Source organism: Nothoprocta perdicaria, unplaced genomic scaffold, assembly GCF_003342845.1.
Source record: "Nothoprocta perdicaria isolate Ctin4 unplaced genomic scaffold, notPer1 scaffold_1, whole genome shotgun sequence".
Taxonomy (NCBI): Eukaryota; Metazoa; Chordata; class Aves; order Tinamiformes; family Tinamidae; genus Nothoprocta; species Nothoprocta perdicaria.
The window spans coordinates 3229205-3239552 of NW_020454093.1; the positions used below are offsets into that span (position 1 = coordinate 3229205).

Below are 10348 nucleotides of genomic sequence, written 5' to 3' on the forward strand. Positions count from 1 at the left end.
TGCTCATCCTCGCCCTTCCCGCGCCGGCTCCTGCTCCTTCATTCCGTTGGACATAGTCACCTCCCGCCTCAGGCTCATCTCGCACACATCAAAACAACCCCCCCTTGCAAACGGGTTTGGTTTCAGCAGCTTCCTTGGCTTCTACGCTGGAAGACGTTTGAATTTCCTGTCAGTTTGGGTGCTGCCAGAAATTTGCTCTGGTTTTTGCTTTTTTTTCCTTTCCCCCTAAACTTGGAATTAAGCCAGCATCGTGGCTCTTTGCAAAAAGGAGGTTTTAAAGATTCTCAGAAGATGAACAATAGAAATTGCGCAGATGGTGCCCTGCAGACTTCAGTTCTCCAAAGAGTCACCAAAACAGTGCAAGAATTCAAGGCTATGCCCTATATATGTTCCCTTTCTCAAACATGCCTTGTGTGCTACTTCTGCCCATTGTCAGGTAGAGATTATTAAGAAGACCAGCATGACACAAAAACACCATTAATAAAAGATTGCTGCTTCCAGTCACGAGGAAGATAAAAAAGCAATCACCTGTACCATCACTGTGATGGGAAAAGGAAAGCTGGTTGACATTTTGCAAGGGCTGAGATGGTTGCAGAGACAAAGATTGGTGCATTAATCAGTATCACAACAAAAGGCTGTGGGATGGGATGGAGTAATGCCATAATAATGTTCTAAATCAGACTGGAAAACATTTCTGTTCCTCTTCAACATTAGGCAACATTTGGCTGAGACTTTGCGCAATGTGCAGCTTAGACTTCAGATCTGAGGCTGGACTGAGATTAGAGTTTAGTACTGGCAAAAATCCTGAATCTATTGTCAGATTGCATCCCAAAATAAAAACACCTGGAAAATCATTGATCTTGTGAGGTTCCTGCCACCTTGACAAGCAGAAAATCTCCTATGCTTTCTTTTTACTTTGGTCTATATCTGAATGAGAGACAACCAAAAAGAATTAAACTAAAGCCATAAAGTCAGGAATTTCTGACCCTGATGCAAGCATATTTTTGGAGGGGAATTGTATGGAAAGCACATTTAAAACCTGGAATTTTGATGTGCCTTGTAAGGAATACTGTGACAGCTGTGCACTTCAGAACTGCAGCTGGATTTCCCACAGTTAAAATTCTTCCAATGCAGATCTATAGTTATGGATCAGAACATTTCTTGAGATTAAAAAGTTGTTGCTTTTGAGCAAAATTGGCCTGTAACAGTACAAAGTGCTCGTGCATATAAAAGTGCACATGTTTATGCATATTTAAATCTACAAGGAATAATGTAAACAGGCAAACAGGCACTAATAGCATTTCACATGGAATACAACTTCAACCATAATTGCTCGGTAAATTAAGCCTATTTATAGCACTTTTAAAATATTAACCTTCCTTTTACAGAATTTTTTTAAATACAGCTCTAAGACATAAGATTAGAGAGGAAGGTCTCAAAAAATTACCATGAAGCTTCTGTTGGCTACACAAATACACTCAGTGCGTTGTGGCACAGCCTGTATTGTTGCCTATAAACAGCTCTGGCTCTTTCTCCCCATTATTTCCCCCAATTTTTGATTCGGGTGGAACAATAACCCGCACACAGCTAGACAACTGTTTAAGCCCAAAGCTCTGAGAGCGATGTAGCCTCTTAATGACACTCAAGTATTAGTTCAGAGATGTTATCATAAAATTAATTACATTCTCTACAAGACACCCTTAATGTTAATTTTGATGGCTGTCTCGTTGATTGCCTGCTCGTTCTTACTGTGTTGGTTTGCCTGGATCTCTGCTGCGAGCGCTCGTGCCCCAGGCTAGCTGCCAATCTCCCAGCCACTGCCCATCAGGAAAGGTCAGGATTACCATGGAGGACAGGCAGCCTCTGCTGCACGGAGAGCGCGCTTCGTTAGGACAAAAATAACATGTTTGCTAAATTTCTTTTCGTCAGGCAGTTATCTTGTTCAGGATGGGTAAATTCAGGAGATTGCCTCTCTGTTCTGACCTCTCCTGGGGATTAGTGCTGGAACCTCCTGGCTCTACAAAGTCAAGGAGAGCGAGAAACTGGCAAAGAAGAAAATGTAGAAAACAGTGAAAGAGAAGGGAAAGACTCGTTAGCTGGGCTTTGTGCCCATCTCCTTCGTGCTCTAAGCTCGCCCCCCTTTCTCTGGCCACAGTGACCTCTCTGCCATGCGCTGGGTCCCACCGACTGTTCTCCTGGCTCTCAGGACATTGGGCATCCACCAGGACATCCATGGGGCAGGGTCCCACTGACCATTCTCCCGGCTCTCCAGCCACTGGACATCCACCAGGACATCTATCGGGCAGGGGGTATGGCTGCCCTGCACAACGGGGCACAGTAGAGCTGAGCCGATGGAGAGCACCAGCTCTCACCCCTGGGGCTGCCGCACTCCAGCCCTCCCAGTCTGGAATTAATCTCGGGCTAATAAGCCCTAATGTGTTGCAGGCATCATTGGCTCAGGCCCCTGGCCCCAGCTGGCCTCTCATCAAGCCGCCCCGGCCGTGCTGCAGGCCGTGCAGGTGTCTGCTGGCCAGGGTGCCCCCACACCTGCACCCAGCAGCTCGGCCTGCTGGAGACACCCACTCTGGGGGTCCCACCCTCATGGGACAGCAGCTATCGCTTTGCCCCTGAGTGGCTCTACCTGCTTTGCACCCAACATCAATACAATAATCTCCGAGTGTGATGTCAAATTTTGGGAGGCTTCAGGACCAACTACCAATATTAAAGTGTCAGTTAAGAGACATCTGATGCTTTATGTCTCAGCTTTATGCAGTATCCAGTGCATGTTCCAAATTACAATTTCTTCAAAAATTTCTTCAAAGCTTCTTCAAAACTAATTCCCTTTCTATCCACAGAAGGATTGCAGTAGCATATCCAACTATTAGATCACATCACATAAAAATTATTTTGACCTTTACACTGTTAAATGAGATGAAAATGCTTATTTCTTTGCACGTACTTTCTGCTTTTCCATCACTAGCATGGTGTGGTTCCTGCAGTGTGGTGAAACCTCCCGAATGAGCCAGAGAGCACAGGCAATGCGAAAGCTGAGCTATTTAACTGCACAGGTTTCAGCACAAAGGTGAGCTGAAGAACTGGCTGAGCAGTGGGTGACAGTCCAGGAGGATCCTCAGTAAATCTGTGGATAACCTCATCCTTTCAAGCTGGAAACCAGTGTGGTGAGTTATCCTTGTAGCCACCCAAGCAAAATGGGGAAGAACAGCTCCGACTTTGTTGTCCTTCCCTAGTACGCAGTGGCCTTAACGAACAACACGGGGTTTCTAATCAGTCTTATATGTTTAAACTGTAACTTTCATTTCATTCTGTATGGAGAGTCCCTGCAGTTCATTTTTCCTCTTCACTATTGTGGTAATTTTTCCAAAGTATTAATTGAAATCTGAATTAGAATCTGATTGCAATCTAAATTGAATAGAGGAGCTGTGACTTTCCAGTTTTCTGCAATCATAAAATTACATGGCTGAGAGAGCTAAATCTAATTGTGTATGTGTGCGGGGTTATTTTATTTTTGTTAATCTCTTCCTGCTTCTGCAGTTGGTCTTGTATTCTAATAAGCCCAAACTCAGGAGGCATTTCTAACCAAATAGCTACAATTTCATGTCTGATTATGGATGCATATTTGTAACAAGAAATAATCTGAGAAACAACTGGAGGAGCATTTCTAAATGATATGTATCTAATTTCTCCCAGCTGATAGCATTTTTAGCATTTCTTGGCTGTATTAGATTTGCATTCAGCACACAGCTTAAAACACTAGTGGCCTGAGAAAATGTGTTACTGTTCCTACAGCTGAGCTGTAAAAACATCAGCAACGGGCTTGATATTCAGTACTATAAGCTGCACTTGGTGATGAAGCCCCAGCAACACCAGGTTTGTTCCAGATTGTTCAGTGAATGGTTTGGTTTCCCACCTAATTTCAGACATACAAGTTGTCCCACTAAACTTACAGAGAATGTGCTGGAGAAAATACATAGACGGACCTTCAGAAGTCTGAGGACTCATTTTTAAGCAGCTGCTGGATCTTGCAAGGCGTGAAGGGCAGTCATGTTGGAGAGGCTCCCTTTGGCGCGGCTGCAATTTTACAGCCTGCTTCTGGAGCCAGCCACGCTGGGGACACAGCGCCTCTTGATGTTACTGACGGAAGATGAGAGGGTGGCAATTCAAGAGAGATGTCCAGGGTCCTTCTGGAAGGAGCTGTGCATGCTTTCTGCAGCAGGACACAAGGAGGATTACCCAGACAAGCTCTTGAGTAATTTTTGCACTATCGGCTCTGGGAATTGTCACTGCCTACAAACAATACGTCAGTAACAAGAACAAGGGTTATTTGTATGCAAATTTGCTGCAGTTTTATCATGCTATGTTGTAAAAAAAAGAGCTATTAAAAATAAACCTGTGTAAAAATATTATTGGGTCACCGTATCACTGCATCAGAGTTGAGCCTTACCTCATGGAGGTTGCAAAGCCACTGAGTTACCTGCCAGAGGAAGTGGAAAGTCCTGTCAGAGTCATCTCTTTCCTGAGCAAACTTGCTGGTGGCCACAGGTTTTGGGCAACCCCAATTGCTGTTCCATACAGCTCTGAGTTGGCTGCTTTAGGCAAAGGTCATATTGTGGCATCAATTACTTGCTACTACCTGGAAAATTTAATTTCATGCCCCGCAGTAGGTCTGCTTTCTTCTCTGTGATGATTGGCAACTGTTTCCCTGTTGGTAACTGGAATAGCTCATTTACTCGAAGCCATTAAAACGCAGAAGCTCACTGATTTGGAAGGGCAGCCTCAGCTTGCTGGCATAACCCAGACAGCTCTTGCACAAATGCATTCAGAGGAACAGAACAAAAAGTATTTCTTGCCCTTTACAAAGCCTCTTAAGAAATCATATTGCTTATGATTTGTGTCTTGTCAGTCTGCTGCTTGTCATCCAGCTGGTGTCTAGCTAACGTACTGTGTTTGTTTCCTGCAGGTTAATAGTATAAAATGAAAGCTGGGGGAAATTAGTTGTCTAAGAAAGTGTCCAATCACTTGTCAAATCTTTTCTATAAGGAGCCTCTTAGGAGCTTGCTAAGCAGCTGGACTGTATTTTAGAATATCTGTTCCAGTGCCATTTCCAAGATCCAAAAGCAAAGCCTTCATTTATTCTCATCAATTGTTTCCTTCCCAAAGGATATATTGCATCAGGGATGTTAAAGTGGGATTACTAATCAAAGTAATGGGGGTTTTCTGCCTAAAATTGTTTATGCAATGCAGGAAGAGATGAAGATTTTAAAAAAGGTGCACAGGAGTGAACGTGATCTTTTTCCATTGTAACCCCAATTATGTTTCTCCTGATGTATTTTCATGACATACAAGGAACTAAACTGTTTTGGTTATTGAGTTCTAGGGCCAAAGATCTAGACCAGCCAGAAGGTTTAGCTGCTGTCCTTGAAATTCACTCCAAAGTGTCTAATCTAATTTTACATGCACTGATGCCAGTGTGCTCTGTGTTGCACTACAGGTAGGCTTGACTCAGCAATGGATATATGCCTGACACAGGAAGTTTACAACACAGATATCTGCACTAAAGTTCCTGGAAGCCACTAAAACACCTATTACCCTGGATCAGAACCTGGGAGCCCAGACTATATCTATATTTTTGAAAATCCTCCAGTAAAAAGTACCACAGAGGAAGCATGAATAAAGAGAGCAACTCTGCCCAGGTCCTTCCGCTTCCGAACAACATCCTGCTCCAAAGAGCAGTCAGGCTGCTAGGACAAGGTGCTGAAGATCTCAGTGGGAAGGAGTCTTTTGGAGGTGAAAGACGATCTTCTTTCACTTCCTCAGACTGCATCCTCATTGCTGGAGGTCTCCAGAGGAACTAGCAACAGCAAGGCCTGCACTATCCTTTGACAACCAGTGCAGTCAACCTCTATGAAACCTAACTCTGGGCTTTGTAAACATCCCAAGCGTGGTCACCACCAGCTGCACCAATGCAGTAGCAGCTCCAGGGCACTTGATGAAACAAGCAGATAAAGCTTTGTATTTCTTCCTCTGCCCAGAGGATACATTGAACAGGCAGACTCAGTGGCCATGTCCTAGCAGGTCTGTGATGCATCTTTGGCCTCTGCAGTCATGCTTCCAGACAGGGACATAAAAGTATGCAGACACCCTGGTCGTCCTCAGGAAGAGCGAGCCTGCTTTGGATTTAGCATCTCACCAGGATAGGAGATCCTAGGCCTAATGATCAAGCACTTCACAACACTCAAGGCACAAAACAACTGTGAATAAAGGGGTAAATTAAATGCAAAAACTTATGCTTGTCCTTTCAAAAGCAATGATGCATTTCACATGTTCGAAAGTACATATGCATTCATACACATTGCTGGATATTAGCCTAAACTCACCTTTTCCCGACCCTTCCTCTAAAAAAGAAAAAAAAAAAAAAGGGCACAAAAAAAAGCCCCACAAAAAAATTCCTAACAAGACTGGAAATGAGTCTGGCAATCATACATTACAAATAGTTTTACCTAAGTTAGTATCTAAATATTGGCCATTAAAGCACTGGATTGCCAGAGCCAGGCTTAGCTAGCAGGAATGTAATTAGTTGTTAGTGGTTTGGCACTGCAATATCATAGACTGCCTGGAACAAAACTGCAGGTCTCACAGAAACGCCAAACTTCTGGCTCCAGGGAGGCAAAGCAATTTTCCCTCCCTGCTATTTTTGGTGAGGGACAGCAGGGCACCTTCCTGGCACTACCAGAGTTATTCCCACCCAGTAATGTTTGCCATTTCTTGTTGCTCTGCAGTTCCTGTGCACTTGCAAAGAAGGAGCTCGGGCAATGCTATAGCACTTCCACTCTCAGGGCAATTTTGCAATTTTACCACTCGTGCTCAGTCCCCTTCCAACTGTGAAGCACCCCTTGCACTACCTAAACTTAGAATCACAGAATGCTTAAGGTTGGAAGGGACCTCAGAAGTCATCTAGTCCAACCCCCCTGCTCACGCAGGGTCACCCAGAGCACGGGGCACAGGGCTGCATCCAAGCGGGTTTTAAAGATCTCCAAAGAAGGAGACTCCACAACCTCTCTGGGCAGCCTGTTCCAGAGCTCTGTCACCCTCACTGTCAAGAAGTGTTTTCTCAAGTTCCTGTGGAACTTTTGGTGCCTCAGCTTGTGGCCGTTTCCTCTAGTCCTATCGCTGACCACCACTGAAAAGAGGCCGCCCCCCTCCTCCTCACTGCCTCCCTTGAGGTATTTATACACGCTGATCAGGTCCCCCCTCAGCCTCCTCTTCTCCAGGCTGAACAGGCCCAGCTCCCTCAGCCTTTGCTCATAGGGCAGATGTTCCAGGCCCCTGATCATCCTGGTAGCCCTGCGCTGGACTCTCTCCAGCAGCTCCACATCCCTCTTGTCCTGGGGAGCCCAGAACTGGACGCAGTCTCCAGATGTGGCCTCACCAGGGAAACTTCCATTGCCAGAGTGCAGCGCCCAGCAACTCAGCTACACCATCGCAAGAAATAACGTTATGAATAATGCTGTAATTTGAGCACAATGTGTTAAACTACATTAATTTACTATAGATGGTCAAAGAACAGAGAGATAAAGCACACCAAGCAGGTCCCAAGACTGTGCCTGGCTGCAAATACTTGTGCCAAATATTTGGTGCAGCATGTGCCACATCTCATTAAAGGTTCAAGGAAACCGCCGCGTCTCATTTTCTCTGCAGACCGACATCACTCAGGCATCTTGCAAAGTGTAGGCTGATACTTCGGGATACTCAACTTCTCCAACATTTCATAAATGTCACCAGTGCAAATTCCTGCAAACCTGAGGGCATCTGCTGATCATTCCTTCATGTTTCTAATCTTCTTAGCTTTTTTATTAGTTATTAGGGAAACCTCCAACAAAACTCTAGTTAGTGAGCCCCTTTGAAAGAATCCAAACATGAGCTATAAATTCAGCACTTTTTCACTGTTGAGAATTCGCAGCATCATAAATTCATAAATCCACATCTGGAAATGGGTTCTTCAGAGTTCATTGGTTATTCCTCTAAGGTTATTTTTCCTCTCTAAGGAGGGAAATTAGGCACTCAGTAGGAGCTAAGTGCCCAATTCCCCTTTTTCTCTTTGAAAAGCCTTCTCTTGGATGCCTCTTTGATGAAAAGAACTAACAGGCCTTATCACACACGCTCCGTTAGGATACTCTATGGGCTCCCAGCATCTTTAACATCCTAAGAAGGATTTCAAGTGGAAAATGAATTCTGGAGTTTGACTCTGTGTATTTGAACTGTACCTCCTGAACAGTTAGAGGAGAATGAGGATCGTACTTATTTCCAGTGGGAGGCAGTACTTTAATGATTTCTTTCAATTCCAGTCCTGTTCAGAGTCTCCTAACTCAAGAGCAGGTATTGACAGGCATCCTGCAGTTTTATTTTTTCCAGTCCTCCTTTTGCTCTGTCTTTCGGCCCTCCCTTTCTAGCTCAAAGTCAAGACCCACAGCTGGAGGAAATAAAATGCTATATTGCAGTGCTTTAAAATTAGCAAGGTTCAATTTCAGCTCAGAACTAATAGAGCTCTCTGCAGAAGGCATTGAGGCTCTCTCGCCGTGCGTCTGCCTCTCTTCTAATGGAAAGAACATAAGCAGCTGCCGGCTGAAAAAAAGTCAGAAAAATCCAGCACCTACCTCTTCCCCGCACTCAGCAACTAGTGTCCGTCCGAGCTCAGCAGCGAAAGGCGACTCCATCCCATCAGCATCACATTATCAAGTAGCTTTGGGTTGTCCTTAATCACCTTATTATTTTTCTCGTTCAAAGTTTAGATTAAATGACTTAACAATGCCCATGCGATTTCCCCATAAAGAATGTGGAATTGATGTCCATATGCTGTAAGTTAGGACACAGGAGAATGGGAAAGTTGAATCGACTTGTTCCACGACAGGAATAACAACAACCTCCCTTCCCCCTCCCTCTTCCCTTGCCCTTCGCCAAAGCCCCTTCTCCAAAACCACATAACCATATGGCCAGGGTAATAAAACATCAAGGCCTTAGTCACAATAGCAATCCCAATAAAAAAGTCAAGGTAGGAGCCTTCACAAGGCTTAACCTTCGTTTACAGCTGATCCCTGGAGTGTCTAGCTCTGTAGCTTTTAAACACTGCTCATAGCCCCCATAAAAAATGTTTCCTATTTAAATAATAAAAGATTTACTACATGAACATCCTTCTCCCACCCCCTGGGATTACACCTTTCCAGGGAGAAAAACACCAGTTGGACTGGGTAAAACACCTGCCTTATTAATACCATACATCAAGAAATGGCACTGCAGAACCTGATAGCAAGCAAACACGAGGCCCCTCTTTGCAGCAGAGCGAGTCCCTGCTAGGCCAGGCAGCCTTCAATCTGGAAGAAACAGGTGCTTCTCCCCCAAAACCTTGCCTTCTGCCATGGGTTACCACAAAAAAGTGGGGGGCCTGCAAGTCTCCCCACTTTTTTTTTAATAATTTTTTATAAGTGACCCTGGAAGTCACCTATAATGACTATATTTTAACCTGGGTCTAAGCATAAAGAGAGACTTTCAAAAGCACTGTGAGAAAATTTATGTTTCTAGATGATGGTATAAAACTAGCTCTACTGAGGCTTACTCACCACTGCTTTAAAAGACTAGTAGTCCACTGAAAATACATCTTAATTATCCAATACCTTTTCCATTGTATCACGGGTTATATTGTTCAGTCTACAAAATCCTCTGGAAATCTAGACATGATTCAGTGAAAATTTAGCTCTAATTGCAGATTTATTTGAAAACCTCCAGAGATGAAGTTCACCAGCACAGCTATAATCTTCCCTCTCATTCCCTTTACTGTAGGCAGCTTCAGCTATTTCTGCACTGCAGTAGCATTTGCTGACATTACCATGGGGATGTCATATATTAGGTAGCACTCCAGGCTTTGGTTAGCAATACACGATACATCTTGAAGCAGTTAAATTCCTCATGCCATTTTGGAGTTAAAACCCTGTTTCATTTAAAAGCTGGACTCCTGGCTGGTAACTTGTCTGGGATAGTGGGTGGCAGGTCAATGCAATTTGAAATGGCCAAGATAAAATAGGAAACCATGAAAAATGGAGCAATTACACTGCAGGTCAAGGTTTGTTAGGGGGTGGCATGGTTTCAATTTGGCACTGAAGCATGGCAACAAGGCCACTAGGCATGTTCGTGTATATTTGTTATCAGCCAGTTCCAAGCAGTATTTGAGAAGGGGGAAAATGCAAGAGGCCAAGATAGTTAGCTTGAATGGTTAGCTGCTTGCAATGCAGCTTTGGGGTTTTTTTTTTTTTTTTTTTTTTTTTTTTTTTTTTTTTTT

At 44.1% G+C, this 10348-nt stretch overlaps 1 long non-coding RNA gene across 2 annotated transcripts in view; it reads right to left on the minus strand.

The window, feature by feature from the left end:
• Positions 1-3171: 3171 nt before the first annotated feature.
• Positions 3172-10348, minus strand: part of LOC112945073 — a 13626-nt gene continuing 6449 nt past the window's right edge. Inside the window, exons 2-3 of one of the 2 annotated variants that reach the window (XR_003248947.1) lie at positions 8673-8871; positions 3172-4225 (exon numbers count right to left, since the gene is read on the minus strand). This is a non-coding gene — a long non-coding RNA (uncharacterized LOC112945073). Of the gene's footprint in view, positions 4306-8672; positions 8872-10348 lie in introns of both variants that reach the window. The other variant, XR_003248942.1, reaches the window with a different exon arrangement.